This window comes from Canis lupus, chromosome 17 (genome assembly GCF_048164855.1).
Source record: "Canis lupus baileyi chromosome 17, mCanLup2.hap1, whole genome shotgun sequence".
Lineage (NCBI taxonomy): Eukaryota > Metazoa > Chordata > Mammalia > Carnivora > Canidae > Canis > Canis lupus.
The window spans coordinates 25,225,918-25,243,213 of NC_132854.1; the positions used below are offsets into that span (position 1 = coordinate 25,225,918).

At 34.9% G+C, this 17,296-nt stretch overlaps 1 long non-coding RNA gene across 5 annotated transcripts in view; it reads right to left on the reverse strand.

Moving 5' to 3' along the window:
• LOC140608337 (uncharacterized) overlaps positions 1 to 17,296 on the reverse strand; it is a 102,164-nt gene that overhangs the window by 20,330 nt on the left and 64,538 nt on the right. For 2 of the 5 annotated variants that reach the window (XR_012010352.1, XR_012010348.1), the window contains 2 exons: positions 13,928 to 14,055; positions 11,989 to 12,164 (listed from right to left, as the gene is read on the reverse strand). The exons of 1 other annotated variant lie outside the window; for it this stretch is intronic. This is a non-coding gene — a long non-coding RNA (uncharacterized lncRNA). Of the gene's footprint in view, positions 1 to 11,988; positions 12,165 to 13,927; positions 14,056 to 14,101; positions 14,152 to 17,296 lie in introns of those variants that run through there. 2 more of the 5 variants (XR_012010353.1, XR_012010350.1) reach the window with 1 other exon arrangement.

Genomic DNA, 17,296 nt, shown 5'->3' on the forward strand with positions numbered 1-17,296 from the left:
ATTCTGTATTCGAACGCCTGTGCTATAGGAGAGTCAGTAATTACATTCAATAAATGATAATAAGTATGGGTCATAAATGTAGCACAAATATCAGAACATCATAAATTTGTGAAGAATTTATGAGAAGAATAAATGCTGCATTGAAAGCCACCAACATGGGCAATATGTGCTATAGAGTCTGGATAAGGAGGCAATGAAAGTATCAAAAACAGAATCTTGAGATCACTAAGTTTTGAAGAGTCATGAAAAGAAGAGAAACATGTAGAAGAGGCTGCAAGTGACTTCTGAACAAAAGGAGAAAATGGAAAGTGTGATTTAGCAACATAAGAGACAGAAACATTGAAGACCTAGCCTTTCAAATGCAGCCAAGCTTTCAAGTGAAATCAGTTGTCATGGATGCAGGCTTAGTTAAAGAGGTAGGAATGAAAACAAGACTTCGTGATTCTAAGGTGTAAGAAGCTGAAGAATGGACACAGCAAATTGAATATGTCTTTAAAAAAGCACGTCTATGAATGAGACAAGATATGTGAGGTGTTTGATAAAGGGAGCTTCAGGACACAAGGAGGCCTTCTGAAAAGAAGATGAGAAGAATACAGCCTTGCATGATGGATTGTCCCAGTGAAAGAATATAATTATAAGATAAAAGGGAAGGTAGATATCAATTAGATTGATTAGGGTTTATGAAAAATACGAACAGGTATTATCCACAGGAGAGATAAAGAGAGACAAGAATTAGCTTTGGATTGGAGGGACACATGTTACCTGCCGCATTAAAAACGTGAGGTGATAATGTATATGTATATATAAGTTGAAGAATAAGAGGCTAAAATGAATCCTAATTCCTTATTTTTTTACTTATAAATCAGAAGTGGGGTCATTGGTTTCTTGGGAAGGGAATTAGAAGTGGGTAGCCTGGCTTAATTAGACTGATAATGTTTAGTATATTAAATAACAGAGAAGAGGGAGAGAAGGAAAGAGGACACAGAACATAATCTTAAAGAATAAGGATATTGGAGAGATAGGAAGAGACGGTAGGGGCTGAAAAAGAAACCAAAACAGTGGCCAGAGAAGTTGAAAGGAATCTGAGGAATAAAGTTTTCATGAAGATATATGGTCAGTAGGATGAAATGTCTTTCAGTTATTTATATGGAAATATTTAATACTTGTTTTGGCAAAATAACTGCAATTTCAGAGCAATTAGACAAATTTTGCATAAAAGCATGATTTAAAAAATGGAACATGGTGACAATCAACTTAGTTAATTCAAGGAGTTTGTGCAGGAAAGAAAACAGATGGGGTCATATGGTTGCCAGGCAGACCTGAGATCAAGGGATGGGATGTGAATAAGAAAGAAAAATCAAGTATGCTCAAGTAGTCAATGAAGGATCCAAAAAAAAGTGTCCGCTGAAGGCAGGACAAAATAAGATTAATTAGCAGATAAATATATCTGAAGAAGGAGGGGAAAAGAGAATGAGATGATTATTGCCAGAAAAAGGTAACTTCTTCTTGAATATTGGCAGCAGAAAGTTGAGCATTTCTGTTTGTGATTTTGAAGGAAACATTGTCTATTGAGAATGAGGACGATGGAAGATAATGTTTACAATATTTTCTCTGGAGAAAGGGAATAGGCAATAACTTGGAATGATTGACTTTATAGAGAGCCCAGATTATGTTGGAAAACAAGGATAGACACTGGCACAGATTTATGAAATTGAGCTATGTTTCTCTGGCAATAAATTTGAAGCCAATCATTTGTCATAATTCAGGTTCAGAGTGTCCTGGAGATAGGGTGGTATGGTGAAGGGCAATACACAGAGGGACTATACATATACTGATAAGTCAGTGGTTGAAATCATGGAAATGGGACCTAAACTGAATATGGAAAAAGGAAGCTGATGATAGGGAAAAAAAATCGAAGGACTAGAGTCCTGATGAGTGCCAGTATTTGATAAGTGGAAGCTCCAAGTAGATGCAGCCAATGTGATTAATGAGAAAAGTAGGACATTGCAAGGATCATTTTTCCCCAATAAAATAAGGATGAATTATGACAATATAAATGAGCCTCAGAGAACTGAGGTTTGCAAGAAAAAGCATAAGTGTGGCAGTGGCAGAGAGGAAGGAACACCTAGCTTGTGGGAGTAAGTTGTTCCTTTACTTCACAGAGATACACAGGAGATAGGTCCCTCAGGGGAAAATCTATTTTTGAAGACAAGGACATTCAAGATGCATTAGTGAAGAGTTTTTGATTATACATTCTGTACTCAGAATAGTGCCTTCATAGGGAATCATGAAAAGATTTGGGTAAGAGTGGGACAGTGAAATTTGTGTTAGTGAAGTAGAATTAATGAGAAGTATAAAATAGACATTAACATGAGATGACATGTAACCAGTGGGATTTGCCTTGTGGGTAATACCAAAGGATATTAGGCATGATATGGTAGTTTTAGTGGTGTCACATAAAAGTTTTTTAGTCCTATGAATCTAAAATATAACTAAAAAAATTTGTCTTGTAACTAAACTTAGGTGTGGCATGATTGTCTATATTTTTTCTTTCCAAATCACTTTATCAAGGTATACTTTGAATGCCATAAAATTGACCAAGTGTTAAGTGTACTATAGTTAGTAAATATACAGAGCAGTGCGACCATCACCACATCCCATTTTAAATTTCATCACCCAAAAACTTTCCTTGTGCATATTTGCAGTCAATGTGCTTACACTTAGCACCAAGCAAACACTGATTCACTCTCTGTCTTTATAGGTTTGCCTTTTCCAGAATTTCCTTATAACTGGATTCTGGCCTCTTTTGCATCTGGCCTTTTAATTAAGCATCACATTTTTGCTTACGTGCCACTTTATGTACACCACTTTATATTTCCATTAACAGTAATTTGTTTCTCACATTCCTGTAACAGTTTCCTCCACGTTTGTGCAAATACTTGATATCATAACTTTTACTGACAATCACCGTTCTAGTAGTACAGAGTGATACCTCACTGTTGTTTTAATTTTCATTTCCTTAAGGATATGTTTGCTATCTGTTCACATATCTTCTCTGATGAAATGTTTATTCATATCGTTTTTTTTTCTTTCAAAGCTGGTTTTTCTTCTTAGTATTGAGTTTTAAGTGTTCTTTACACATTCTGAATAAAATTATTTTAGACATGGGATTTGTAAATATCCTCTCCCAGTCTGTAGCTTATCCTTTTTTTTTTTAATAGTAGTGGTATCCTGCTACTTTGTTGAATATGGTTCTTAGATTTAGTAGTCTTTCTGTAGGCTCCTTAAAATTTTCTACATACAGGATTATGTGGTCTGCAAATAAAGGCAGTTTTACTTTTTTTTTTTTTTTTCCAATGTGGATGCCTTTTAGTTGTTTTTATTGTTTTAATTATCTGGCTAGACTCTCCAATACAGTATTTGAACAGGAGTAATAAAAGCAAACATTCTTGCCTTGTTCCTAATCTTAGGGGGAAAATAGTCATTTACCACTAAGTACAATAATAGAGATTGTTTTTCATAAATGCTTTCATTAGATAAATATATTGCCCTTTACTTATAGTTTATTGTGAGTTTTTAACATTAATTGGTATTGGGTCTTGCCTGATGCTTTTATTCTATGATATGATATGTTTTTGTCCTCTATTCTATTAATAAATATATTAAACTGTTATCAGTTGTTGAACAAACCTTGCATTCCTGGAAAAATTCCAATTTGTCCTGGTACATAATACTTCATATGTGTTGTGGGATTTAGCTTGCTGATGTTTTGTCAGTAATCTTTGTATTCATGTTAATGGAATTTCTATAGTTTTCTTGTGCTTTGTTTTGTTTTGGAATCTAGGTTATATAGCCTTCATTGAAAGAATTGGACAGTGTTTCCCCTTTCTCTCTTTCTAAAAGAGATTAAGATTGGCAGTATTTCTTCTTTAAATACTTGATAAAACTTATCAGTGAATTCATAGAGCCTGAAACTTTCTTCATAAGAGATTTTTAAAATTAAAAATTAAAAATTATTATTGATTTAATTTCTTATCTATAATAAGTTTAGTCAGATTATCTCTTTATACTGAGTCAGTTTTGTTAACTGCTGTCTTTGTATTAATTTGTTAATTTTATTTAAATTGCCTGATTTACTGGCATAAAAATTGTTAATAATATTCCCTTACAATGCTTTAAGTTTCTCTAGGGCCATAAATAATGGCTTTTTAAATTTCTGATTTTGATACTTTCTGCTTTCTCTATTTTATCTTACTTAATGAATGATCAGTCAAATTTCTGTTTTTTAAATTAATTTTTGGTTTCATTGATTTCATTTATTAATTTTTCTGAATTCTTCTCAGATATCTACTATTTCACTTCTGCTTTAATTCATTTCTTTTTCCTTTCTCTTGAAAATTTTCTCTGTTATTTACATTGAATAAAGATCTTTCTTTTTAAATAGAGACACTTAAAGTTACCAATACCTACAACCTATATTGTTTTTTTTTTGATTCAGTTATTTTCTAATTTCTTTGAGTATTTTTATTTCAACTGTAGGCTTATTTATATTGTGCTGATTAATTCCAAATATTTGAAGATTTCCCAACTCTGTTTATTTCCAATTTAATCCTATTATGTTTGGAGGAGGATATAATTTCAATTATTTCAACCCTTTTGAGTCTTTTTTATAACATAGCAAATGTCATATCCTGGAGAATATTTCATGTGCACTTGAGAAGAATATGTATTATTCTTTTTGTGTGTGCTGTGTTCTATAAATGGCAGATCAAGCTGGTTCATAGTATTATTCAAGTATTCTATATTCATGGTAATTTTTTATATAGTTGTTTTAGTAATCATTGAGAATGTGGTATTATGAATTTTCCATATATTCTTTCAGTGTTGTTGATGTTTGCTTCATGTATTTTGAGTCACTTATGCTAGAATGAATTTTTAATTATAATTCTTATCTCTTATGGATATATGTGCCCTTTCATTATTATTAAATATTTCTGTCTCTTGTAATATTTCTTGCCTTAACTTCTATTGTATTTGATGTCAATATAGCTACTCCCATTCTTCTGCCATTACTATTTGGCATGTATATCTTTATCTGTCTTTTTACATTCAACCTATTGGTGTTTTTGGTATGTATGTATTTCTTGTAGGCAGCATTCATTGAATTGTGATTTTTCATCTTGCATTTTGATTGAATTATTAGCTAAAATTCATTTAATATAATTCTCAGTATATTTGAGTTTCTGACTACAATTTTGTTTTCTTTTTATATTTCTCATATCTTTCTTTCTTCCTCTGTTCCTTTTTACTCCCATTATTTTGTGTTAATGATTGTTTTAGTGCCCATTTTCATTTCCTTGGTGATTGTCTAACAATATATTTATAGGGTTTTTATGCATTTTACTTTATCACAGTCTATTTCATTTTTTAAAAAAATTTATTTATTCATTCATGAGAAACACACACCCAGAGAGGCAGACACACAGGCAGAGGGATAAGCAGGCTCCATGCAGGGAGCCCGATGCTGGACTCCATCTCGGGACTGGATCCTGGGACTCCAGAATCACACCCTGGGCGGAAGGCAGGCACTATACCACCGAGTCACCCAGGGATCCCCTATCACAGGTCTATTTCAAGTTAATTTCAAGAGCTGTAGAAATTTTGATATTTTGCCTTACTTTCAATAACAAATAGCCTGCAAGAGTATCATGGAAGCTGACAGAGTATATATGACTCTTAGGGAAGAAGCACAGGACTTTATTACTCACAGCAATAAATGGAAGCAGAAGGATGGGCATTCCAGAACTAGTTCTTTGAAGCCTATTTCCCACAGGACTAACTGAAAAAGGTCGAGTGGCACTTGCAAACACAGTGAATTCCTTTACAGGAAGGAAACTCTGAGGTTAGCTTACTTAGATCTTCTATATAGGACTGTAAGCTCACCTGTATTTTGCTCCAGTGGGAAGACACTATCTCTATCTTGCAAGGCTGTTCATTATACAGATATCCTTAAAAAGATAGTCCAAACCAAAGCCAGAAATATATATTGTCTCTGCTGACAAAATATATGGAGATGTGAGGGACCTATGGGAATTTGCCTTCCAGTGATTAATACCGTCAATCCTAGTTAATTACAACAACTCTGCACTAATAGAACCCTGTCCCAACCCTTTTGTGCTATAATTTATATATGTCACATCTTCGTATTTGATCTGAAAAATGCAGTGTTGTAATTATGGCCTTATATAATCATGTGTCTTTTAAAGAAATTCAAAGAGGAAAAGAGGCATATTTTTAAAATAATTTAATTTGCCACATATTTGTCATTTCCTCTACTCTTGATTTCTTTCTGTGTATTTGTGTCAATATCTCGTGTAATTTCCTTTCAGTCTGACAGTTTCCTTTACTATATGTGGAATGACAGATATACCAGTAATGATTTTATCACAGCTTTTGTTTATCCAGGAATTACTTTATTTCACTTTTTTTTTGAAGGGGTGTGTGTGTGTGCATGTGTATGCATGTGTGTGTGTATGTGTGTGTGTATTCTCAACATGCCATTCTTTGGCCTTTTAACCCCCAGTTGTTTTGATGAGAACTCAGAATTAATCTTACTGGTGCTGCTCTCTACAAGGCAAATTTTTTTTTCCATTGCTTCCTTCAAGATTTTTTCCTTTGTTTTTGGCTTTTGAAAGCCTGTTTATTCTGTATCTGGGTGTGCATCTCTTTGGTTTTGAACTTCTTTGTCATCATTTTTAAAACCAAATTCGACAAGTTGTGCGTCATCATCCTTCTTTTTTTCTTCCAGTCCCCCTTGTCACTCTCTTCTGACTCCCAATTTATCTATGTTGGTGTGCCTGATGTCCTCTGGGTCTCTAAGCTTCTGTGTATTTTCTTTCATCTTTTCTTTCTGTTCTTCAGATTATGCACATTCTATTGATCTGTATTCATGTTCATTGATTTGTTATTCTGTCATCTTAAACCTCCTGTTAAGCATATCTAATTTTTTTATTGTTTTTACTGTTCACACTAGAATTTCCGTTTGGCATATTTGTAGGATTTCTGTTGTTTATTGATATTACCTTTTCACTAAAACATTTTCATGTTTTTTATAATTATTTAAGGATAGTTTTCTTTGATTCTTTGAACATAGGTCTAATAGCTGTTTTGAAATCATTGTCTATAAAATCTAATACCTGTGCCCATCAGGAATAGTTTCTAGAAATTAATAGTTTTCTTGAGTAAGGTTTACACTCTTTTATTTCTTTACATGTCTCTTACTTTGCTGTGGGAAACTGTACCTTTTGTACAATCTATTGTAGCATTTCTGGATTCTAGTTATCTTTTTTTTTTTTTTAACAGAGAAGTGTTATTGCCATTGCTAATTTTTGTTGTTTTGTTTTGCTTGATGCTGTAACTTTCCTGCACTTGATCTGTGTACTCTGTCTTCTCTGAAGTTGTGTGGTCACTGATGACTCTGCTCATTTGATCTTATGTTTTTAGCCCTAATTCCTAGTTAGTCTAGTAGGCAACCAATGGTTGTTGAAAGAGCCTGCTCAAACCTAAAGCTAGTAAGGTTTCCACTCTCTTACAATAGCTCTTTGTACCAGATTAGAGAATATTTCCAAAGTCAGGCAGTTTTCAAATCTTTCCACCCAGCTCTTTCCTGTCTCCCATGAGCAAGTGCTAAGTTTTCTATTCTGCCGTAGTTTCTTGGAGACCTTGGGGCCATTTGAGTCTCCTCTTTATGTACATAGTGCTACCCATAGAGCTCAGAATATGGAATTGCTTATCTAACTCTACTATGGCTCTTAATTTCTAGGATCCCTCAGCTAAAAGTTTTGATTGGCTAGTGGACTTCCACTAACTCCAGGCATGATTATTACCTTAAGCTAAGAGAGCTATAGGCTTTCTGTGTTTCCAAGTGTGTTTGCTATTTTTATTAGGAATATTGCTGGAGCTAGACTTCCCATTTTCTGAAACAAATTACATTTGCTTCCTCTGCCAGGGAAACTTCCAGTTTTCACAGTTGGCACTGCTCTTGTAGAAATACTATGCTGACTGAAATGATGGGAAGTGGGTACAGGAGAAGCCCTAGCAATAATGACACAGATTCTCACTGTTCTTACCTGAAATCCATTGGTACATCATTTAAAAATGCTTCTGTTTTTGTTCATTTGTTGGCCTTTGACCAATTTCCAGAATCTTGAAATAGATATAGATATTTGTGACAACTTTGTTCAGATACCAATTTGGATTTGAAGGAGACCATTTTATGACTTCTGTATGCCTCCATAACCAGAAGATCTCTGTGTTCTTTTTGATAAGACAAAATGAAACAAAACAAAAACCTTGATTTAAACTCTTTTAAATAACAGACTTTTGTAATTTTTCTCAGATATTCCTTGCTTAAAGAATTCTCCCTCAAGGCACCCGGGTGGCACACTTGGTTGGGGTTCTGACTCTTGGTTTCAGCTCAGGTAATGATCTTGGGGTTGTGAGATCAGGCCTGTGTCATGCTCTATACTCAGCAGGGAGTCTGCTTAAGGGTCTTTCCCTCTTCTCTGACCCTCCTGCTCATGCTCTCTCTCTAAAATAAATAAATCTCTAAAAAACAACAATAAAAAAGTCCTCTCATCCAGCCCACTCTTCCCTTTGTTGAGTTTTCAGGATCCTCTAGCAAAATATACAGTGAACTGTTATCACTGCCCTCATCAACCTGTTTGGATGGTTCCTCCATCACTTCTGCTGTTAGATCCCCTCTAACTGACAGTGAGAGCCCCTATAAAATTTTCTGCTTGTGTTCTCCCTCATGGCTAGTTTCTGTATCTCTTTTGGGCATGGGCAAGTGGGATTGTAGGTGTCCATCATGCACTACTGAGGAAGTGCAGGAGTCTGAGGAATTCTGTGTTTGCTGTCTCAGGCTTGGACACACAGTGCCATTGTGATGACTGAGAGAGGCTTTATCTTGAATTTGCAGCACTGGTCTCCTTTAAAATCATTTCTCCAAATGTCAAGAAAGTTGCACCATTACAACACCTCACTCCAAAAGACTAGATCTTAAAAACAACAACCCCCCACACACAAAAATACAGGTAGAAATTATAATCTAAATATCATATCTACTTTGTTCTGACTCTATATCCTCACATACTCTCCAGCCCTCTTTCTTCACAGTTCAGAGGATTATATGGTTGGGAGCAAAGATTCAGCTTCCTATATCTTTCTCCTTTATAGCAATAAGGAATATTTTTATTTAATTTAAAAGCTCAGTATTTACTAGGTTTTATAATCTTTTCTCAAGACAATGTCATTGTTCTGTCTCAAGACCTGATTTGAGAAGATCATCAGAGACAAGGGAGAGACATACTGCAGTTCGTGTATATCTTCCTGCCACAATTGCAATAGACTTTTCAAAATAGAATAAATCCTGAACATTCTCTGATTAGTAAAAGACATCTAGGCCTTGATTTATCATATTTCAAGGTGCACCCTTGACCAGAGGCACAGACTGGCAATGTGAATATCACCACATGCTGGAAAAGCAAGAGCCTGTGATGTTTGGGAAACACTGAACTTACAAGGGAAAGATGTGGCTGGGAATATTCTAGCCTAGTGGTCTCTATGCTTGTTGCACATTTTTAGTTGGTCAGGGAAGAGTTTGAATATAGCAGGGTTCATGTTCCACCTAGAAATCATGATCTAATTGTCTTGGGATATGAACACTGTTTAATTCTGTGATGTAGCCACAGCTTGTTTCAGCCTTTTTTGGGGGAGTTAGCAGAAGACTCATTTGGTTTTATGAATTTACTGTACATACTCTCAGAGAGGCGCTATATGAGCAAATGAAAGTCTTAGGTAGTTGAAAAATGCCTAGACTGTAGTCACTGGTGGCTAAAGAGTCTCATTTCTCTACTTTCCTTGATAGTCTTTTATCTTTCTACTTCCTATTACTTCCTATTATTATCATTATATTATTTATTAACGTCAGGGTCCCCAGACTAAAACACCCAGGCTCTGATAATATTAATGTTCTAGAACATCAAAACAGAGAACCTAGTCTTGAACATAAATAATGACCAGCTTGAGTTTACCTGCTGAAGTACTTCAGAATATATGCACTTTTTCTTTTTCTTTTTTTTTTTTATCTTAGGGAGTGTGTGCATGAGTGGGGAGGGGCTGAAAGTGGGGGAAGGGCTGAGGGAAAGGGAGGGAGAGAATCTCAAGCAGACTCCCTGCTGAGCATGGAGCCCAATGTGGGACTCGATCCCATGACTCTAAGATCATGACCTGAGCCAAAATCATGAGCCAGATGCTTAACCAACTGAGCCACCCAGGAGCCCCATCACTTTTCCTTAAATGACACATACAGCACTTCCATCTTTAAATTTTCACAAGTATTTGTTTATGGAGAATAAGCTGTCTGAGGCCAGCATGGTAGATTATTTTACTAGGCTTGCCATAATGAAATACTGCAGACTGGGTGGTTTAGAGAACAGAACAGGATTTTCTCACAGTTCTGAAGGCTGAAAGTCCAAGATCAAAGTGTTATCAGGGTTGGCTTCTCCTGAGGCCTCTCTCTTTGACTTGCAAAAGGCCACTTTTCTTCATATGTCCTCACATGGCCTTCTTCCTGTATACATACGTCCCTGCTGTCTCTGTGTCTTATCTCCTCTTTTTATAAGGACACAAAGCAGACTGAATTAGGTACAACCTTAAAAGCCTCATTTTAGCTCCTTCACTTCTTTAGAAACCTTACCTCAGAGGGGGTTGGAACTTTAACATGAATTTTGAGGGGACAAATTCAGCCTATAACAGCTGCTGATGCTGCTGAAAGAACACGGAGAAACAAAGCTTGAAAGAAGGACTGTTTTAATCTATGATCTTGTGACAACTACTTAAATTTTATTTTTTCTTGTTTTCTTTACCTATAAAATGAGGGGAAAGTGATCATCATAGTAGTTAAAATTAAAACATGCATTAAAATTAGGCTGCACAGTATTATGATATGAATCTCCATGGATTCATTGTGTTTCTGTGTGATCTCTTGACTTCTGAGCAAAGGGCATGCTTGAAAAGCAAGTGAAATTGGAAATTAAAAATAGTATATCCCTCTGGAGAAATTTGGAGTCATCCTAGGGCATTGAAGATGAAGCCTTCTTCCCCTCACTTCAACATATGCTTACATTATGGAGCAATAACCTAAAGATGGCATCCTAGTTTCCCATGGAGGAATTTTGCTTACATCCTATGGTACTGAGTAAATTTCACTCTCTCTGAAAGGGAGGATAGTAAGGTCACCAAAAACTCTGATAAAGATCAGAATCTTAAAATGGCAGATTTCCTTTCTTGTGGTGACAGGTTCTCATGGTGTCTCCCTGTGGGAATTGGGGTATAGTGAATCACTCTAAGTTATAGCTCTGGTTGCCTTTCACGTCATACATAATAAACTGTGCTTTTGATCCAGGGATCTTGTGTTCTTCTGTCAGTATGTAAACATAAAATTCTACTAGGCTAACTAGCTACTTTCAAGTCTGGTGAAATTTCAGACCCTTCACAATATCTGACTAATCCCAGATAAGCATTAAATAAATGCCAGTTCTTATGATAATTTTGTCAGGAATGTAGATTACTTTAAACTGGAAAGTACATAACAGAGAAACTTGGAAATCCTCTCTTGGAATTCTTTCTCAAGGGTGCAATTTAATCACTATATATTTACCATTTGTATGAATTAAAACTTTACTGAATTCACTTGTTCTTTTTATGATTGGAGGCAGAAATAAATTAGGAGCAAATATTCCACTTGAAATAAATGAGGAACAAATACTCTGCTTGAAATTTCTTGAAATATATTAATAATTAGAATATTTCTTAGACTATTTTAGAGATTTCTTGATTGTGTTAATAGGATATTTTTAACAAACTCTAATACAGTGGATGAGTTCAAAATAATCAACAACAATAATCATTCTTTTACACAATTGGTAGAAATGACTTTTGTTACATTTATTTAACAAAACTCCTTAGCTTAGCTCTAATTAATGAATCTCTTTGTCTTAAAAGAAAGGGATTGGGACATAGAAAATATTTTCAGTTTAATTTTTCCACCTTACTAGAATATGCTTGGGTTCACGGTCTTGAAAGCACAATCTCAGTAGAATCTGTGACAGAAACAAGATGCAGTATTTATAGCAGATTAACCTATTTGATACCAATAGTTATAATACCTGCCTTAACTATTGCACGTAATAGACCAGGCAGTAGAAGAAAAGTGCATGGATCAAAGTATCTCTAAGTACTATAAATAATGTACTATAAATACCAAGTATATGTATAGGATAACAAGTGCATGGGATGGTGTAATTAAGCTTTAAATTTTAACATATGGCTAATGCTAAAATTTTCTGTTCCACTCATCTCCAGTCCTGTCCCATGCTTTTTATTCTATCCTCTCAGTATGTTCCACTAACCAACATCAATTCCTCTCTTCCATTTTTCAAAGTGCAATTTGAAAAACAAACTAGAATAGCTTTTGATTTAATCTAATTTTTTGGCTTCATCCTAACCATGAAGAGACCTGCCTTAGAACCACACTTCCAGGTGATTCTTATGTGCACTAATTTTGCATTCTACTTTCCTGGCCTTTAAGTCTCTGTGAAACTTTCTCATTATTTTAAAATTCAGGCCTAATAGTTTAATTATGTTCTTAATTGACTTCTAGTAGATCCTGCCAGACAGTGCTAATAGCGCTCATATTGACACTACGCAGGCACTTCGTATAAGTTATCTCTCCTAATTATCACACCAGTGCCATGGAATGGTTTATTCCCATTTCACCTATCAGAAAATGAAATGAAGAGTTAAATAGCCTTATGATTCACTGGCAGCTTGTAGCAGAAAGAACTTGGGTTCTAGAATACCAGAAGCAGGCTGGTAGCCAGAAAAAAATAGATATTAATTCTATCTAGAGCTAGGCATTTCTGTCTAAAAATTTTCATACACCAGTCACCACCAGTCTGTCCCCCAATAATGTCTATCTACAATCATTTGCTTCTTTGTATCCCATAAATAGCTTTGCTGAAAAAACGTTTTTGAAGTAGTCATTATGAGAATAGACCATCCCCTCCTTTGAGATTTCTTTTTGATTCTACCTGAGTTTCATCATGTCTTCCTCCAATCACTAATTTTAAACTAATTGTAAAATTCTCCATCTTGCCTCCCAAAACTTTCTGGGAAACTGAATTAAAATGCCATGATTTTGTTCTCAGAATCATTCTAAGATTGAATTTGTATTTTATTCTTTTAATAATGTAACAGAATGCTCAGTTGTGCTTCTGTTGTTGCCCAAAATTGACAATGGTATCCAAAACTGGGGACTGAGAAACATCAAGCAACAGGCAGTTAGAGGCCAGATACTCACTTCAGCATTTAATAAGAGAAGCGACATTGGCTGTGCTACCCTGATTCTAATCTAGTTTCTGAGCCCTCCATTTTAAGCCAAGTAAGAATGTTTCCAACAAAATTACTCACAGAGTTTTAGGGTTGCCTTCTTTCTCCATTTGAAGGTCTGTTCTTTAAACTATCAGCTACATATGCTTATTTAGGCAAGAGTTGGGGAGGGAATTGAAGTGAAAATGCTAGGCAGGAAGAAGGCACAAAATGGAGCAGCAAGCATAACCATCACTCGAGGTGGCAAGGATGCATAAGTTTTCTGTGGTATTTATAGTACATGAAAATCAAATTTGAGACATGTTGCCATTGCTGGTATCTCAATCAGGAAGCCTGCCAAATCTGCTGGCTGCCAAGCGAACAAAAGACTGTGGGGTGGTAGCAGAAGGGTTGGAAGAAGGCAAAACAAAGGAATCACCCTCTTTGCATATCTCCTGTCTGTAAGTTTACCCATGTATACAGTGAGATAGCCAACCTTCACACTGTTACACAGAACATCAGTGATGACCTAGATATGGGAGGAAAGAAGATGCAGCCAAAAGAGACACTTGTTCTTTTCTACTCCTCTTATTCCTATCCTGGTCTAGTGAAGGAGAGCAGAACCTGAAAGAAAAAAGAAAGCAGTGAGAAAGTAGAAACTACCACCTACCCCATGTGGGCTACTAGGGCCAGAGTTGATCCTGACGTAGGCAGAGAAGTCTAGAAGATAAGCATTGAATGAGATAGGATTTTAGTCTATTGCACTTGATGAAACTTGTTTGACTTTTTCAAATCTGATAAGAACCATAATGTTATTGAATCTTCCCACAATTGGATGAAAGGACAAAGCCACTGAATCTTTTTCTCTTATTCGGTTCACACTTGTATAGCAAACAAGAGAAAACTAAAATACAATCCTATTCAGAATAATGGAGATTTAATTTGGCTTTGCATTTTTAGCCATTCTTACATGCCAGGATCTCTTTATCCTTTTTTAATCTAGGAGTTTTGAAAGTGTAGTGTTCATATGAGCTGCACTGACATCACTTGAAAGCTTGTTAGAAACATAAATTCTCAGGCCCTAACCGAGACACACGAATCAAGAACTTGGAGGTATGGCCCAGTGATGTGTTTTTTAACCCGCCTTCCAGGTGATTTTAGTACAAACGGGAGTTTAAGAATCACTGTGTATTTTGTTTTCTGTTTTGCATGTCTTGAGAGAAAGAGTTACACAGATTTAATATTTAAATCACAATTTTGTAGCTTCAAATATTCATCACTTCATTTCTATAGTATTTGGTTTAACTTAAAAACATTTTGGATCTTTTATTACAGTATTTCAATACTGTACTATACAATATTACAGTACAATGTTATTCAGTAATTTAAATAGTTTGGAATTTTTGTATTTTTTCTAAATGAAAATGTCTCATTTCATATATTTATATTTGTAATTAGTTACTGATTATTTAATATAAACTATTAATGAGCTATCCTACTGAGGAGCTATTCCATTAAAATTTCTTTAGAATATCATGCATGGCCTTTAAAAAATGTAAGTATTTCTGTAATTCAGTATTATGCTTTTTTTTTTTTTTTTTTTTTTTTTTTTTTTATTTATGATAGGCACACAGTGAGAGAGAGAGAGGCAGAGACACAGGCAGAGGGAGAAGCAGGCTCCATGCACCGGGAGCCCGATGTGGGATTCGATCCCGGGTCTCCAGGATCGCGCCCTGGGCCAAAGGCAGGCGCCAAACCGCTGCGCCACCCAGGGATCCCCAGTATTATGCTTAATTCAGAATGACAAAGTTAAATGATTAACACATTCCCAAAATTTATGTCTGGCTCAGTAATTCCTTAACAGTTTGTAACTGACCCATATTTAGCTGATAAAATATTTCTATTGCTTTGAAAATTTTATCACAGCCAACTTAAAGTTAGCTTCTCAAAAATGTCTTATGTCTGGTTTAATCTCTAAAATGCATTTCTAGCCTTGATTGGTATCTGATGATCTTTTTTTTTGTAATTTAAAAATTGGTAAAATCCTTTTCACTTTAATAATCATACATTTACATAGTAGTAAAACAAGGAAGAAGGTTGTTGTCCGTGGCCATAATATTTTTTATAAAAATACAGATACGTGTGTGTGCAAACACACACACACAGACACACATACATATTTCTAATTAAATCATGGCTTGATTCTACTTTGGAGTTAGAATAAGGGTGCATAAGGACTTGTTGGATAACTGTTTCTGAGTAAAATAAACTTTAAAAATTCTCAAATTTTACCATGTTGTGAAGCATAAAGCATTGCCATGTTATATTTAGAAAACTAGAGAAGAGACTAATGATAAATGTGCTAAATGTGCATAATAACACAAAAATGCATTTCTGCCAAAAAAAGGTGATCAGAGCAAAAGATATATTTTGATTTCATGTTAGTATTTACAATATATCCACATGCCCTTAGTGTAATGGAATTTGACTTAACTCTGCTAGAGTGGATTCATAACAAAAATAACAATATCACTGTGTTTTGGGATGTTCGAAGGATGTCAGGAATCTCTGTAAATGCTAAAAATACAGTGTAGTATACCAAACAAAGGGATGCTAAGAACATGTGAGGTCTAAAATTTGTGGATTTGGGCCAGCTGAGCACAGCAACAAGTAGTTCATTTTAGCAGCATGCACAAACACTTCTTTCATAGAGGAACACTCTGTCACTATTCCAGCCCTCTGCTCTCCCTGAAAAATCCCATACATGACATTTGCATTGACTTCATCAGCTTCAAATTGCACCATCATGAATACTAGCACGTATTTTGTATTCTTTGCATCAATAGCCAGGACAGGAGGCTAATTAGTGTACCACCAATGCTTTAAACACAGAGTTGCCATAAAGAGCAATTCTCTCTTACAAAAACCTCAACTTCAAAACTGTCAATTTAATCAGAGATGGGATTTTTTTTCCCCCTAACACAAAGTGAACCTGAAGAGCTACCCTATGTTAAAAAGTTTTAACCCTTATTACTAAAATGTCAAATAATATTTTAAAAACTATTCCAGCTTCAACTAAGAAACTTCAAATTCTATGTGAAATGAAGTCATTCATGGAAAGAGCTCATAAATTAATCTGACTGCTAGATAGACTTCGAATTCTGTGATAAATTAAATGCAATAGCTTATTGAAAGCTATTATAAAGTAACATGTGGTAACTTTATAGTATTTAGAGTATTAGTTGTGAGAAGGAAACTCAGAGCCTTTATTTTTAGTATCTGACCCCAAAGTTGTAAGAATGAAACTGAGAGCCTTTTTTTCTCGTATCTGATACTTGTGCTTTGAGCAAATATCACTGGGTTTAGACCTGCCATAGTTCTTAGAAACTCATAAATTTCCACTAAATAATAATATCTTGAGCATGAGAGTGAATGACCATGTATAATATTTCAACAGAATATATATACCTGTATATATATTTATATGTACTTATGCAGACATGTACAAATACACACTCTTGAAAAAATAGATACAAACTTTTGGTTTGTAAAAAACAAAAATTGGTTTTGAAATTGGTCAAGGGCACTTGATGGGATGAGCACTGGGTGTTATACTATATGTTGGCAAATTGAATTTAAATTTAAAAATTTTAAAAAAATTGGTCAAGGGAAAAGAAGATAAAACATCCATATATTATCTGAAATTGTTTAAAATTCTCCATTCGTAACCATGTAGTAGTTGTGACTGAGAGAAATCTCTCCAGTTTCGTTTTTGTGGAATAGTAAACAAGTGATCATTACCATCTATATGTGAGTCAGACTGTTATAGTGAGGTCAATACTTCTGTGTAGTAAACTTTTCAAAG